This window comes from Dendrobates tinctorius, unplaced genomic scaffold (assembly GCF_039654945.1).
Source record: "Dendrobates tinctorius isolate UK_male_01 unplaced genomic scaffold, ASM3965494v1 ptg000120l, whole genome shotgun sequence".
Classification (NCBI taxonomy): Eukaryota; Metazoa; Chordata; class Amphibia; order Anura; family Dendrobatidae; genus Dendrobates; species Dendrobates tinctorius.
The window spans coordinates 42,026,998-42,043,749 of record NW_027361788.1 but is presented as its reverse complement, the minus strand read 5'-3'; the positions used below and the strand labels follow the sequence as shown (position 1 = coordinate 42,043,749).

The following is a 16,752-nucleotide window of genomic DNA, read 5'->3' as shown; positions in this document are numbered from 1 at the left end:
AAAACCACTGGAGACTCTTCTATCCAGCCTCGCTGAACCCAAACTGCCTGTAGAGCACATTTATTTAAACCCCAGACCATGTGACTCTTTCCACATGATCATGACATCACACAGGTCCTGACTAGAGTTGAGCGAAACGGGTCGAAAAAATTCAAAAGTCGCCGACTTTTGGCAAAGTCGGGTTTCATGAAACGAAACCCGACCCTAGGATGAGGTCGGCCACGAGGTTGGCGACTTACGCGCCAAAGTCGCGTTTCAAAAGTTTGTTTTGCGCTCTTTTTCAGCCAATCAGGATCCACGGACACTGTGGGCAACGTGATGACCTAGGCACGGGTCACCACCATCTTTCAGAAGGGCATGCAAGTGATTGGCTTGCTTTGGTGGGCGTCACAGGGGGTATAAAAGGGCGTGCACGCCGACCGCCATCTTACTTCTGCCGATCTTAGTATAGGGAGAGGTTGCTGCTGATTCTGTAGGGAGAGCGTTAGGCAGGGAAGAAGACAAAAAAACTGCTTCTGCTGCTAGCGATTTGGCCTGCACAACACACAAGTCACTGTGTGTGCAGTGCAAGGGGAGGCTATATTGTGGTGTATCAGTGGTGTTGGTTGTTGGGCTGCCTTTTAAGGCTTCCTGACACGCTGGCATTGCTGTTTACCCACTGCTCCGCAAACTGCTTTTTTAAAAACAATCCAATCTCCCTTATCCTCTAGTCACTTTTGTCACAGCTGTGCCATCGAGCCTGTCACATAGCGCTCAGATATCAGTGGGCCTCACACAATCCACAAGTGTCCAGTGTCCAAAAGTGTGCGCAGAGATTCAAAATCTCCATTATCCTCTCGTCACTTTGGTCACAGGCAGCTGTGCCATCGAGCATGTCACATAGCGCTCAGATATCAGTGGGCCTCACACCATCCACAAGTGTCCAGTGTCCAAAAGTGTGCGCAGAGATTCAAAATCTCCATTATCCTCTCGTCACTTTTGTCACAGGCAGCTGTGCCATCGAGCCTGTCACATAGCGCTCAGATATCAGTGGGCCTCACACAATCCACAAGTGTCCAGTGTCCAAAAGTGTGCGCAGAGATTCAAAATCTCCATTATCCTCTCGTCACTTTGGTCACAGGCAGCTGTGCCATCGAGCGTGTCACATAGCGCTCAGATATCAGTGGGCCTCACACAATCCACAAGTGTCCAGTGTCCAAAAGTGTGCGCAGAGATTCAAAATCTCCATTATCCTCTCGTCACTTTGGTCACAGCTGTGCCATCGAGCCTGTCACATAGCGCTCAGATATCAGTGGGCCTCACACAATCCACAAGTGTCCAGTGTCCAAAAGTGTGCGCAGAGATTCAAAATCTCCATTATCCTCTCGTCACTTTTGTCACAGGCAGCTGTGCCATCGAGCCTGTCACATAGCGCTCAGATATCAGTGGGCCTCACACAATCCACAAGTGTCCAGTGTCCTAAAGTGTGCGCAGAGATTCAAAATCTCCATTATCCGCTCGTCACTTTGGTCACAGGCAGCTGTGCCATCGAGCGTGTCACATAGCGCTCAGATATCAGTGGGCCTCACACAATCCACAAGTGTCCAGTGTCCAAAAGTGTGCGCAGAGATTCAAAATCTCCATTATCCTCTCGTCACTTTGGTCACAGGCAGCTGTGCCATCGAGCGTGTCACATAGCGCTCAGATATCAGTGGGCCTCACACAATCCACAAGTGTCCAGTGTCCAAAAGTGTGCGCAGAGATTCAAAATCTCCATTATCCTCTCGTCACTTTGGTCACAGGCAGCTGTGCCATCGAGCGTGTCACATAGCGCTCAGATATCAGTGGGCCTCACACAATCCACAAGTGTCCAGTGTCCAAAAGTGCGCGCAGAGATTCAAAATCTCCATTATCCTCTCGTCACTTTGGTCACAGGCAGCTGTGCCATCGAGCGTGTCACATAGCGCTCAGATATCAGTGGGCCTCACACAATCCACAAGTGTCCAGTGTCCAAAAGTGTGCGCAGAGATTCAAAATCTCCATTATCCTCTCGTCACTTTGGTCACAGGCAGCTGTGCCATCGAGCCTGTCACATAGCGCTCAGATATCAGTGGGCCTCACACAATCCAAAAGTGTCCACTGTCCACAAGTGTGTGCAGAAATTCTAAATCTCCCCTGTCCTATAGACACCTTGTACCTTGTTTTACATTACTATATAGTTTGTTGGATTTTGTCTACATTTCTACCAAAAATGAGGAAGGCTGGTGGAAGAGGCCGTGGAATTGGGCGGGGGTTGGCAGCTGGTAATGATGGTGTTGGTGGTGGATCTGATGGTAGTGGCAAGAGCAAAATAGGACCGAATGCAGGAGGTGCTGACCCTGCGTCATCGTCTGGCTACATAAGGCCTCGAACGCTTAGTTTTCTAGGAGTTGGCAAACCGCTTTTAAAGGCAGAGCATCAGGAAAAAGTTTTGTCTTACATTGCTGACTCAGCCTCCAGCTCTATCGCCTCCTCTTCTGAAGTTGTAAAAAGTAAAAGCACTGAGTCGTCATTGGAGGCTCATGTTCATGAACCACACCTTTCCTTGTGTCCTTCACCCCAACCAAGATTGAAGGATGACGCAGGCCATACTACTGATTACTCCATGGAGCTGTTTTCACATACCATGCCTGGATTATCAAGTGAAATGGTGAATTACCCAGGCCAAGATGAATCTGACATGGAGTGCACTGATGCACAGCCGCTGATGGATGATTCTGCTGGTACATTCACTCAGAGCACTACATTGTCCTCGCAGTGTACAGAGCCAGATTTTGACCCTGATGAGACTCAGGTGCCCCTTCCCGCACACTATACCACCATACACGGTGACACAGAGAAAGGTGCACATGACATAGAAGAGGAGGTGATGGATGACCCAGTTGTTGACCCAGATTGGCATCCATTGGGGGAAGAGGGTGCTGCTTCCAATAGCTCAGATGAGGAGCATCCACAGCAGACATAGACATCGCAACAGCTGTTATCTGGCAGGCCCGGAGCACTCCAAAGACAGGTTCCAAACATCAAAAGAGTTGCTGGACAGCTTGTCCAGAGGGTCAAAAGATCACAGCGTGCTAGGCCGCAAAATGTCTGCCAAAGTAGGAAGAGTGCAGTGTGGCACTTTTTTGAACAAAATCCTCATGATCAGGCCAAGGTTATCTGTAAGAAGTGCGCAAAGACCTTTAGCCGAGGGAAAAATCTGAAAAATTTGAATACCAGTTGCATGCTTAGACATTTAACCAGCATGCACTTGCAAGCGTGGACACAACACCAAACCTCAAGTGCCACATGTGCAACTGATTACAACGAAGGTAGTCAGCAACGCTACATTGTTTCCCCCACTGTAAGCCCACCGGTTAGCACAGCAGCAAATGTTGAGGTGTCATTGCAAGACCACAGCAGTCAGGGAATCCCACTGTTATATCAACGAAAGACTGATTCTAGGCCATCAGAAAGAACACCAACTCCATCACCATCATCAACCCTCTCTCAGTCCGCCCTGTCCACCGCTACTTCCACCATATGCAGCTCTCAAGTCCAGCTCACCCTCCCAGACACTATGAGTAGGTCAAGAAAGTACTCAGTCTCTCATCCGCGTACACTGGGTTTGAACGCCCACATTGCCAAACTAATCTCGTTTGAGATGATGCCCTTTCGGTTGGTGGAAAGCACAGCTTTCCGCGAACTCATGGCCTATGCAGTACCATGCTATGACCTACCCAGTCGCCACTTCTTCTCTCGCAAAGCCATCCCAACCCTCCACCATCATGTAAAAGACCGCATTGTCCATGCACTCAAGCAGTCAGTGAGCGGAAAGGTGCACCTCACAACTGATGCATGGTCCAGTCGGCATGGCCAGGGCCGTTACGTGTCCATCACTGCGCACTGGGTTAATGTGGTGGATGCAGGGTCCACAGGGGACAGCGGTGGTGGGACAGTGCTGCCTAGCCCACGGTATAGGAAACAGTTGGCTGTAGGCGTTCGACCCTCCTCCTCCTCCTCCTCCTCCAGAAGCGAAAGCTCGTCCACAGAGCGCAGTCGTACGAGCACTCCATCTGCAGCTGCCACTGTTGCACACGATGTGTCCCCCTATCGAGCAGCTAGTGGAAAGCGTCAGCAGGCTGTGTTGCAGATGATGTGTTTGGGCGACAGACACACCGCCGAGGTGCTGGCCGAGTACTTGAAGCGACAAACTGAGTCATGGCTGGGCAGTGTACATCTTGAGGCAGGCAAGGTAGTTAGTGATAACGGCCGTAATTTTGTGGCAGCCATAGCCCTTTCAAAACTCAGCCACATACCTTGCTTGGCTCACACCTTGAACCTGGTGGTGCAGTGCTTCCTCAAAAATTATCCGGAGTTAACAGCCCTGCTCCAGAAGGTGCGAAGACTGTGCGCGCACATCCGCCGGTCGCCTGTACACTCCGTTCGTATGCAGAAGCTGCAGCGATTGCTCCACCTTCCCAACCACCGCCTCATTATCGACATTGCAACAAGGTGGAACTCCACCCTGCACATGGTGGAGCGGCTGTGCGAGCAGAGGCAGGCCATAATGCATTTGTGGGAGGATACACGGCCAGGCACTTTGAGAGCAGACATGGAGTTGACAGACGTGCAGTGGTCGAAGCTGAAAGACCTTTGTAAAGTACTTCAGTGTTTTGAGGAATGCACACTGCTGGTAAGCGCAGACGACGCCATCCTAAGCATGAGCATCCCACTTATGCGTCTGCTCATGCAAACTTTGACGCACCTTAAGGAGCAGGCGTCTGCAGCCAATGTTGATGAGGAGGAAGAGGAGGAGGGAATCCTTGATGACATTCAGCCATTGTCTGCTCAGGGACCTCTCCTGGACGAGGTGGAGGAAGAAGAGGAGGAGGAGGAGGATGATGGGGATGATTACTTAGGGGAGGAGGATGCATCTCGTGGGGCAAGTGAAAATGTTGGCGTGGCAAGGTCTGGTACAGGGTTTGTGCATGACTGGAGGGATGTGGATTTGCCAGAAAGTGCTCCTCCACCCAGCACTCGCAGTGCATCATTGACACCGGGAACATTGGCCCACATGTCAGATTATGCCTTGCGGATCCTAAAAAGGGACCCCCGCATTGCCAAAATGATGAACGATGACGACTACTGGTTGGCCAGCATCCTGGATCCACTCTATAAAGGCAAATTACAAAACATCATGCCACAGGAGAACCTTGACCCAATATTGGCTAATAAACAAGCAACTCTGGTAAATCGGTTGCTTGAGGCATTCCCAGCACACAGCAGCGGTGATGGTTCTCACACGAGCCGTACGGGCCGGGGGCAGCTTGGCAGAGGTGTTCGTGGTGCACACAGCAGAAGTGGCGTTGGAGACAGTGGTTTCATGACAATGTTGTGGACTGATTTTTCAAATACCGCTCACACAACTGGTAATACTGCATCGATGGAAAGTGACAGGAGACAGCAGTTGTCAACTATGGTTACAAACTACTTTTCCTCCCATATCGATGTTCTCCCACACAGGTCATTCCCCTTTGACTATTGGGCCGCTAAACTGGACACCTGGCCTGAATTGGCCCAATATGCCTTACAGGAGCTTGCTTGCCCAGCTGCAAGTGTGCTATCGGAAAGAGTCTTCAGTGCTGCTGGATCAATCCTGACAGAAAAAAGGACCCGTCTGTCAACCCAAAATGTGGATGATCTAACCTTCATTAAAATGAACCACGCATGGGTTTCCAAGGATTTTGTCCCACCTTCCCCTGATGACACATAGGGTGACAGAAAAATGGCTTGCTTTGGTCCACCTCTTCCTGGTACTTCACCTATTTCGCCTTTTGCATCAGCTGAATGTCCAACATCAACATATGCCACTTTCTAAAACTCCCTAACTGTGCTGCCTCCCCCCCCATGGCCGGGGTCACCACCTACCGCACGACACCGTGCGAGTGCCGTTGCCCTGGACAGGTGGGTAGGCCGACTCTTGGGCGCGGGCACTGGCACAGGGTCCCTCATAGTGCAATCAAGTGTCTCTGACGGTGGTGGTGCACACCCGCTGTACTATGAGGGGCCCAGTGCCAGTACCGACGCCCACGAGTGGGCCCCCCTTGCTTGGGCAGGGCCCCAGCATTTGAAATCTTTACCTCTCCCTGCTCCTCCGCTGTGTAATCTGGGCCGTCAAATCCATACTGTGCCTGACACCGTCTGAGCCTGCCTCCTGAGACATATATTTTGAATGTGTACGCTATCCATACATGTTATCCAGGGATACGGTACCCTTTCTAACCTTTGTGCAATCACGTGCAATCCATACTGTGCCTGACACCGTCTGAGCCTGCCTCCTGAGACATATATTTTGAATGTGTACGCTATCCATACATGTTATCCAGGGATACGGTACCCTTTCTAACCTTTGTGTAATCACGTGCAATCCATACTGGGCCTGACACCGTCTGAGCCTGCCTCCTGAGACATATATTTTGAATGTGTACGCTATCCATACATGTTATCCGGGGATACGGTACCCTTTCTAACCTTTGTGCAATCACGTGCAATCCATACTGGGCCTAACACCGTCTGAGCCTGCCTCCTGAGACATATATTTTGAATGTGTACGCTATCCATACATGTTATCCAGGGATACGGTACCCTTTCTAACCTTTGTGCAATCACGTGCAATCCATACCGGGCCTGACACCGTCTGAGCCTGCCTCCTGAGACATATATTTTGAATGTGTACGCTATCCATACATGTTATCCGGGGATACGGTACCCTTTCTAACCTTTGTGCAATCACGTGCAATCCATACTGGGCCTAACACCGTCTGAGCCTGCCTCCTGAGACATATATTTTGAATGTGTACGCTATCCATACATGTTATCCAGGGATACGGTACCCTTTCTAACCTTTGTGCAATCACGTGCAATCCATACTGGGCCTGACACCGTCTGAGCCTGCCTCCTGAGACATATATTTTGAATGTGTATGCTATCCATACATGTTATCCGGGGATACGGTACCCTTTCTAACCTTTGTGCAATCACGTGCAATCCATACTGGGCCTAACACCGTCTGAGCCTGCCTCCTGAGACATATATTTTGAATGTGTACGCTATCCATACATGTTATCCAGGGATACGGTACCCTTTCTAACCTTTGTGCAATCACGTGCAATCCATACTGTGCCTGACACCGTCTGAGCCTGCCTCCTGAGACATATATTTTGAATGTGTACGCTATCCATACATGTTATCCAGGGATACGGTACCCTTTCTAACCTTTGTGCAATCACGTGCAATCCATACTGGGCCTGACACCGTCTGAGCCTGCCTCCTGAGACATATATTTTGAATGTGTACGCTATCCATACATGTTATCCGGGGATACGGTACCCTTTCTAACCTTTGTGCAATCACGTGCAATCCATACTGGGCCTGACACCGTCTGAGCCTGCCTCCTGAGACATATATTTTGAATGCGTACGCTATCCATACATGTTATCCAGGGATACGGTACCCTTTCTAACCTTTGTGCAATCACGTGCAATCCATACTGGGCCTGACACCGTCTGAGCCTGCCTCCTGAGACATATATTTTGAATGTGTACGCTATCCATACATGTTATCCAGGTATACGGTACCCTTTCTAACCTTTGTGCAATCACGTGCAATCCATACTGGGCCTGACACCGTCTGAGCCTGCCTCCTGAGACATATATTTTGAATGTGTATGCTATCCATACATGTTATCCAGGGATACGGTACCCTTTCTAACCTTTGTGCAATCACGTGCAATCCATACTGGGCGTGAGAACGGCTGGCGAGCTGTTAAGCAAGCTACAGCACCTGTCCAGACAAGTACAGGGATTCCCTAGCGAGGAGACTTATTTGATTGTTTTCAATGTTGGGACAGCAATTTTTGGGGAGCACTATACTCTGGAGAATGATAGATGGGGCCCACCATACACTGGAACATTCCAAAGGTGGACATCAGACACTGGAGCAGCATTTACAGGGCCCATTATACACTAGAGCATTAGAAATGGGGCCCATTATGTTTGGAGCATTATTTGGGCCCATAAGACAGTGGAGCTTCATCCATGGGGACCAACATATACTGTAGCATTATGTGGAGCTCATCATATACTGTTTCAAACATTATATGGGACCAATGATTCTGTATGGAGAAATAGATGGGCCTCGTCATGAGATGTAAAACGTGAGGTATTTTTCATTGTACTATACCGCTATTTCTCTGCCGTATCGGAGCATGATGAGTTGTGGTATGTGTTAAAGGGGCGCTCTTTCGCCCAGGGCACATGAAAACCTGCAGCCAGCCCTCCCCCCCACAACTTTAGCCAAATAACCCCCATTTTTCAGTGCGTAACTTGTGTTATGAAGTTAATTAAGGTTGACAAGCTTAAGTAAGAAGAATTGATGCTTTTGGCATTCAAATGGGCACTGTAGGTGTGTTTCCTGTCCTCCTCTCACTGCCGACTTTTATTCCCCATTGACTTACATTGGGTTTCGTGTTTCGGGACGACCCCGACTTTTCCTTATAATCGGACGATCTTGCTCGACCCGACTTTTGGAAAAGTCGGGTTTCACGAAACGAAACGCGACCCTAAAAAACCAAAAGTCACTCAACTCTAGTCCTGACAGCTCTGTAGGTGGAGATAAAGTGGACCTCCTCCATCCCGCTCTATGAAGGTCCACATGAAACCTGCCCATTATACAATTTTAACTTAACCCTCCAAACACATAGCGTGCTGGAAGAAAATACTCTGGTTTCATATCACTGATGCCATTAAGCGCAGTGACACATATCTACCCTCTGTTACATTACCAGTGACTTTGCCACATAATCCCCCCTCTACCCAAAGCCAAGGATTCACTCGCTAAGCAGGGGAGTCTGGACAGCGCATCTGCGTTCCCATGCAATTTTCCTTTGCCCGACATGAAGAGTGAAATCTTGGAGGCCTAAGAACGATCTACCATAGTTACTGAAGCATTTTTACCATTCTTTTCCCTCTACAACCTCAGAGGGGCATGGTCTGATACCAGCTTAACCCCTTCCTGACATCAGACGTACTATCTCGTCCATGGGACCCGGGCCCCTATGCCCATGGACGGGATAGTGCGTCTCAGCGATGCCCACGTGGTGAGCGCCGCTGATCGCGGCCGGGTGTCAGCTAATTATCACAGCTGACACCCGGCACAATGTGTCAAGGGCGGTCACGGACAGCCCCCGACACGTTAACCCCTTGCACACCACAATCAAACATGATCGCGGTGTACCGGGGGTTAAAGGGAAGCATCTGCAGGGAGGGGGCTCCCTCCGTGCTTCCCTGAGCCCCCCACGGCAGCGCAATGTGCAGCGCTGCTGCGGAGGGCCCCTTCCCTGCAGGCCCCCGAATCCAAGATGGCGACGGGGGCCTTCGGGGGCCTGCAGGGAGCTGGCTTCCTCAGTGCCTGCAAAGCGCAGGCATGAGGAAGTCTGCAGCAGTGCCTGTGACAAATCGCTGATCTGTCACAGTGATCTGTGATGTGACAGATCAGCGATCTGTCACAGGACAGTGATGTCCCACCTGGGACTATGTAATAAAGTTAAAAAAAAAGTGTTAAAATAATTTAAAAAAAAAAAAAAATCGCCAAATAAATTAGAAAAAAAAAATATTCCCCCAATAAATCTATTTTTTGGAAATAAAAAAAAAAACAATAAAAGTACACATATTTGGTATCGCCGCATCCGTAACGACCTGCCCTATAAAACTGTCCTATTAGTTAACCCCTTTAGCGAACCGCTTAAAAAATAAAAAACGAAGCAAAAAATAATAATTTATTATCATACCGCCAAACAAAAAGTGCAATAACGCGCAATCAAAAAGACGCATATAAATATCCATGGTACCGCTGAAAACATCATCTTGTCCCGCAAAAAACGAGCCATCATACAGCATCATCAGTGAAAAAATAAAAAAGTTATAGCTCACAGAATAAAGCGATGCAAAAATAATTATTTTTTATAAAAAATAGTTTTCATTGCATAAAACCGACAAAACCTAAAAAAACGACCTAAATGATGTATTGCTGCAACCATACTGACCCGAAGAATAAAACCGCTTTATCAATTTTACCGCACACGGAACGGTGTAAATGCACCCCCCCAAAAGAAATTCAAGAAATGCTGGTTTTTGTTCATTCTGCGTCCCAAAAATCAGAATAAAAAGCGATCAAAAAATGTCACGTGCCTGAAAATGGTACCAATAAAAATGTCATCTCGTCCCGCAAAAAATAAGATCTCACATGACTCAGTGGGTCAAAATACGGAAAAATTAAAGCTCTCAATATGTGGTGATGCAAAAACTATTTTTACAATAAAAAGCGTCTTTTAGCGTATGACAGCTGCCAAACATAAAAACCAGCCATAAATAATAAATCAAACCCCCCATTATCACCCCCTTAGTTAGGGAAAAATAATAAAATTAAAAGAAAATGTATTTATTTCCATTTTCCAATTAGGGTTAGGGCTAGAGCTAGGGCTAGGGTTAGGGTTAGGGCTAGGGCTAGGGTTAGGGCTGAGATTAGGGTTAGGGGTGTGTTGGGGTTAGGGTTGGAGTTAGAATTGGGGGTTTCCACTGTTTGGGCACATCAGGTGCTCTCCAAATGCAACATGGCGTCTGATCTCAATTCCAGCCAATTCTGAGTTGGAAAAGTCAAATGGTGCTCCTTCCCTTCCAAGCTCTGCCATGCGCCCAAACAGTGTTTTACCCACACATGTAGGGTATCAGCCTACTCAGGACAAACTGCAAAACAACTTTTGGGGTCCAATTTCTCCTGTTAACCTTAGGAAAATTAAAAATTGGGGGCAAAAATATCATTTTTGTGGAAAAAAATGATTTTTTTATTTTCACGCCCGGGCGTTATAAACTTCTGTGAAGCACTTGGGGGTACAAAGTGCTCACCACACATCTAGATAAGTTCCGTGGGGGGTCTAGTGTCCAAAATGTGGTCACTTGTGGGGAGTTTCAATAGTTTAGGTACATCAGGGGCTCTCCAAACGCACATGACACCCGCAGACTATTCCATCAAAGTCTGCATTCCAAAACGTCACTCCTTCCCTTCCAAGCTCTGCCATGCGCCCAAACAGTGTTTTACCCCCACATGTAGGGTATCAGCCTACTCAGGACAAACTGCAAAACAACTTTTGGTGTCCAATTTCTCCTGTTAACCTTAGGAAAATTAAAAATTGGGGGCAAAAATATCATTTTTGTGGAAAAAAATGATTTTTTTATTTTCACGCCCGGGCGTTATAAACTTCTGTGAAGCACTTGGGGGTACAAAGTGCTCACCACACATCTAGATAAGTTCCGTGGGGGGTCTAGTGTCCAAAATGTGGTCACTTGTGGGGAGTTTCAATAGTTTAGGTACATCAGGGGCTCTCCAAACGCACATGACACCCGCAGACTATTCCATCAAAGTCTGCATTCCAAAACGTCACTACTTCCCTTCTGAGCCCCGACGTGTGCACATACAATAGTTTTCTCCCACATATGGGGTATCAGTGTACTCAGGACAAATTGGACAACAACTTTTGGGGTCCAATTTCTCCTGTTACCCTTGGGAAAATAAAAAAATTGGGGACTAATTGATCATGTTTGTGGAAAAAATACAATTTTTTTATTTTCATGCCCGGGCATTATAAACTCCTGTGAAACCCATGGGGGTTCAAAGTGCTCACCACCCATCTACATAAGTTCCTTAGGGGGTCTAGTTTCCAAAATGGGGTCATGTGTGGGGGGTTTCCACTGTTTAGGTACATTAGGGGCTCTCCAAAGGCAACATGACACCCGCAGACCATTCCATCAAAGTCTGCATTCCAAAACGTCACTACTTCCCTTCTGAGCCCCGACATGTGCCCATACAGTAGTTTTCTCCCACATGTGGGGTATCAGCGTACTCAGGACAAATTGGACAACAACTTTTGGGGTCCAATTTCTCCTGGTACCCTTGGGAAAATAAAAAAATTTGGTGACTAAAAGATTATGTTTGTGAAAAAAATACGAATTTTTTATTTTCACGCCCGGGCGTTATAAACTTCTGTGAAGCACTGGAGGGGTCAAAGTGCTCACCACACATCTAGCTAAGTTCCTTGGGGGGTCTAGTTTCCAAAATGGTGTCATTTGTGGGGGGTTTCCACTGTTTTGGTACATTAGGGGCTTTCCAAACGCGACATGGTGTCAGATCTCAATTCCAGCCAAAAACGTCAAATGGCACTGCTTCCCTTCCGAGCTCTGCCATGCGCCCAAATAGTGGTTTACCCCCACTTGTGGGGTATCAGCGTACTCAGGACAAATTGCACAATAACTTTTAGGGTCCTGTTACCCTTGGAAAAATAAGAATTGAGGGTGAAAAGATCATTTTTGTGGAAAAAAAATGATTTTTTAATTTGTACGGCTGTATGTTATAAACTTCTGTGAAGCCCTTGGGGGTTCAAAGTTCTCACCACACATCTAGATAAGTTCCTTGGGGGGTCTAGTTTCCAAAATGGTGTCATTTGTGGGGGGTTTCCACTGTTTTGGTACATCAGGGGTTTTCCAATCGCGACATGGTGTCTGATCTCAATTCCAGCCAAAAACGTCAAATGGCGCTGCTTCCCTTCCGAGCTCTGCCATTTTTTATTTTTAAATATTCAAAAAATTCCTGTGACGCACTTAAAGGGTTAATAAACTTCTTGAATGTGGTTTTGAGCACCTTAAGGGGTGCAGTTTTTAGAATGGTGTCACTTTTTGGTATTTTCTATCATATAGACCCCTCAAAGTGGCTTCAAATGTGATGTGGTCCGTAAAAATAAAATGGTGTTGCAAAAATGAGAAATCACTGGTCAATTTTTAACCCTTATAACTTCCTAACAAAAAAAATTTTGGTTCCAAAATTGTGCTGATGTAAAGTAAACATGTGGGAAATGTTACTTATCAAGTTTTTTGTGTGCCGTATCTCTGTGATTTAAGGGCATAAAAATTCAAAGTTGGAAAATTGCAAAATTTTCAAAATTTTCGCCAAATTTACGTTTTTTTCACAAATAAATGCAAGTTATTTGATTGAAATTTTACCACTAGCATGAAGTACAATATGTCACGAGAAAACATTGTCAGAATCACCGGGATCCATGGAAGCGTTTCAGAGTCATTACCTCATAAAGGGACAGTGGTCAGAATTGTAAAAATTGGCCCGGTCATGAACATGCAAACCATCCTTGGGGGTGAAGGGGTTAAACCTACAGCCTAGCAGGTAGTGCCTCAGGGTATGTATGGCCAATTTTATGGCTAAGCACTCCTTCATGACCATGGCATAGTTTCTCTCACATGAAGAGAGCTTCTGGCTCAGATACAGGATGGGATGCTCCTCCCCATTCAATTCCTGAGACAGCACGGCTCCCAAGATGACTTCTGACGCATCTGTCTGAACAATGAACTCCTTGCCGAAGTCTGATGTGACCAGAATCGAATGTTTACACAGAGCCTGCTTCAGCTCCAAAAAAGCCATCTCAGTCTCTGTAGACCATTTTATCAACAATGATCTTGTGCCTTGAAGGAGGTTCGTCAACGGTGCGGCAATCTTGGCGAACCTTGGGATAAACCTCCTGTAGTAACCCACAATTCCAAGAAACGCTCTCACTTACTTCTTTTAAAGCTGTTGTGGACATTTCTGGATCACCTCAATCATGTCTCAAGCTTAATTTCGCCCCTCCCGACGACATAGCCGAGGTATACGATTCTATGATTCTATGATTTGGCCTCCTCCTTCCCTATGACACATTTTTTGGGGTTTATGGTGAACCCCACATTCCTGAACGCATCCAGGACTGCCTATAACTTTGGTAGATGACTACCCCAGTCAGGGCTGAAGACTACAATGTCATCTAGATAAGCTGCGTTATACTTATGGGGAGCCAGCACCGCAGTCTGAAGGGCATCCTGGTTTATTGGAAACACCCATCAGGTGTCAAGAAGGCCGTCTTTTCCTTGGCACTCTGGGACATGAGGATCTGTCAATAGCCCTTCGTCAGGTGGAGGAAGGTGATGTACCTCGCGGTTCCCAGTCTCTCAATGAATTCCTGCACCCGGAGCATCGGATGCGCATCACATTTGGAGACCTGATTCAGCTTGCAGTAATCACTGCAAAATCACCACTCACCGGCGGACCTTGGCACGAGGACGATTGCACTCGACCATCCACTTTTCAATTCCTCAATCACCCCAAGGTCTAACATCCTCTTCACCTCATTGGCTATTACCTCCCAATGTGCTTCGGGAATTCTATAGGGCCTGAGGTTCACTCTTACATGTGGCTCTGTCAACACATCATGCTCGACCACCTGCGTATGCCCTAGCAACTCCGAAAATAGATCACGGTTCTGCTGCAACAGTTTCCGACACTGTTGTCTCTGGGCCGGCGTTAGAGTCTCTGCAATGTTGACATTGTCCACTGTGACATTTCGATTGGCTCCCAGGCAAGGGGCTTCCAGTGACTGCCGATCTCGCCATGGCTTGAGCAAGTTCACATGGTATATTTGGTGCGGCTTCCTTCGGCCTGGCTGGTGTAACTTGTAATTAACCTCACCTCAGTTTTTCCACCATCTCATATGGGCCTTGCCACTTGGCTAAGAACTTGCTCTCCACTGTGGAGATAAGCACTAGCATGCAGTCCCCGGGCTGGAACTGCCTCACTCTCGCTGAACGGTAATACACCCTTACCTGTGCCTCCTGTGCCTGGAGAAGATGCACCTTCACGATGGGCATTACTTTCGCCATCCACTCCTGCAACTGGGCGACATGCTCTATGACGCTCTGGTGTGGCATGAGGTCAGCTTCCCAGGTTTCCTTGGCGATTTCCAGGAGTCCTCCATGTCGACCATACAAGAGCTCAAACGGCAAGAAGCCAGTAGAGGCTTGTGGAACTTCTCTGACTGAGAAAAGCAGAAATGTAAGCAGATAGTCCCAGTCTCAACCATCCTTCTCAATGACCTTCCTGAGCATCGCCTTCAAGGTCTTATTGAAGCGCTGTACTAGTCTATTTGTCTGCGGATAGTAGACTGAGATGCACAGCTGGGCAAACTGAAGGACCTTAAACAACTCTCTCATTACCTTGCTCATGAAAGAGGTTCCCTGCTCTGTCAAAATCTCCTTCGGCAGACAAGTCCGTGCAAAAATATGAACAAGTTCATGGGTGATACTCTTGGTCAAGCAGTTTTTTAGTGGTACTACTTCAGGGTACGGGGTTGCATAGTCCATGACCACTAAGATGTATTGGTGTCCTCATGCAGACTTAACTAGAGGACCCACTAGGTCCACGGCAATCCTCTCAAATGGGACCTCTATCATGGGTAACGGAACTAGGGGCCTTCGGAAGTGAGTAGAGGGAGCAGTTATCTGGCAGCTGGGGCAGGACCTACAATAATTTAGGATCTCCTGGTAACACCTCGGCCAGTAGAGCCTCCGTATTATTCTCTCCTGTGTTTCCTCTACCCCCAGATGTCCCCCCAAAATATGTGAATGGGTCATGTCTAAAATCTTCCACCAGTAGGGATCTGGAACCAAACGCTGCTCCACTATCTCCCCTCCCCTCGGTGTGGTCACCCGATACAGTTACTAGCTATTGACTGCAAAGCTACAGATCGCTTGGAAAATGCTAGCATTCTGCAAGCTAATTACGCTTGCAAAACGCTATTTTTTCATGGGAGTTCCGCATGCAGATTTCCCGTGATAGGGAGTTGCGGAATTGCCACGGAAATTTCTGTGGCAATTCGACACGTGCGCACATAGCCTAACTTAACCCTCCCAACAAATAGCATGCTGGAAGAAAATACTCTGGTTTCATATCACTGATGCCATTGAGCGCAGTGACACAAATTTCCCCTCTATTACATTACCAGTGACTTTGTCACAGAGGATAGAAATTGTATGATTGAAATTGTCAAATTATCGTCAAAGATTTGTTGTCAAAGAAAGATGGGAACATGGGGTGCATCCCGGCCCAGCCTAGCAATCTACCCTACCACAAGATGGCCGCTGGGCTGCCTGTACACTGTGCTGCTTGGGCTGATTATGTGTAGACTGACCAAGTGCGGTCCCACTGGCCAGAGGCAGCCTGCCGAGGGGTTTGCAGAGCTGTCGGGGATGTGCTTGCTTCTTCTTCCTATATTCAAATGTATTTTAGTCTTTCAGTCGTAAAGACATTTGAACACTGTGGTGCCGGGACTGGGGAAGAGCAGAGCAGCGCTGATCAGCCCTAGCCCCGACGTGTAGCAGTGTGATGATGTCGGCACGCTGCTGGAGGCGCAGATGAGCAGAGACTGCACAGGAAGTGGTAAGCACTTCGGGAAGATACAGAGATTTTACATTTATCATTGTGGACAGGGGGACAATTGTGGGGGGGTGGGGGCTGCTTTATTCAGAGGGCTAGTGTTGTGAACTCTCTGGATCTTCTGAGTCGGGGCTCCCTCTGGTGGTCACTGTGGGTAGTGGAGCTGGCTGGGTTGAAAGTCTGCCACCTAAAGAGGATGATTGGAAATCAGGGGTCACTGATTGGCAGGATATAAGTGAGCAAGCTTCTCTTAGTGGTTGCTGGTGATAAGTTCTTCTTGTGCATCTTGAGGTCTGCTGTCTCCTGCCTGATCCTGCATTTTACAGCTAAGTTGTTTATTTGCTAATCCTTTGCATCTGATCTGTTTTTGCCTCTTTCTGCTTTGCTGTG

The 16,752-nt window shown here is 47.6% G+C and overlaps 1 protein-coding gene across 1 annotated transcript in view; it reads left to right on the top strand.

Annotated features, from left to right (window-relative positions):
• The window catches only part of LOC141046673 (ficolin-1-B-like), a 170,447-nt gene that overhangs the window by 49,493 nt on the left and 104,202 nt on the right, over positions 1-16,752 (top strand). The window lies entirely within an intron of this gene.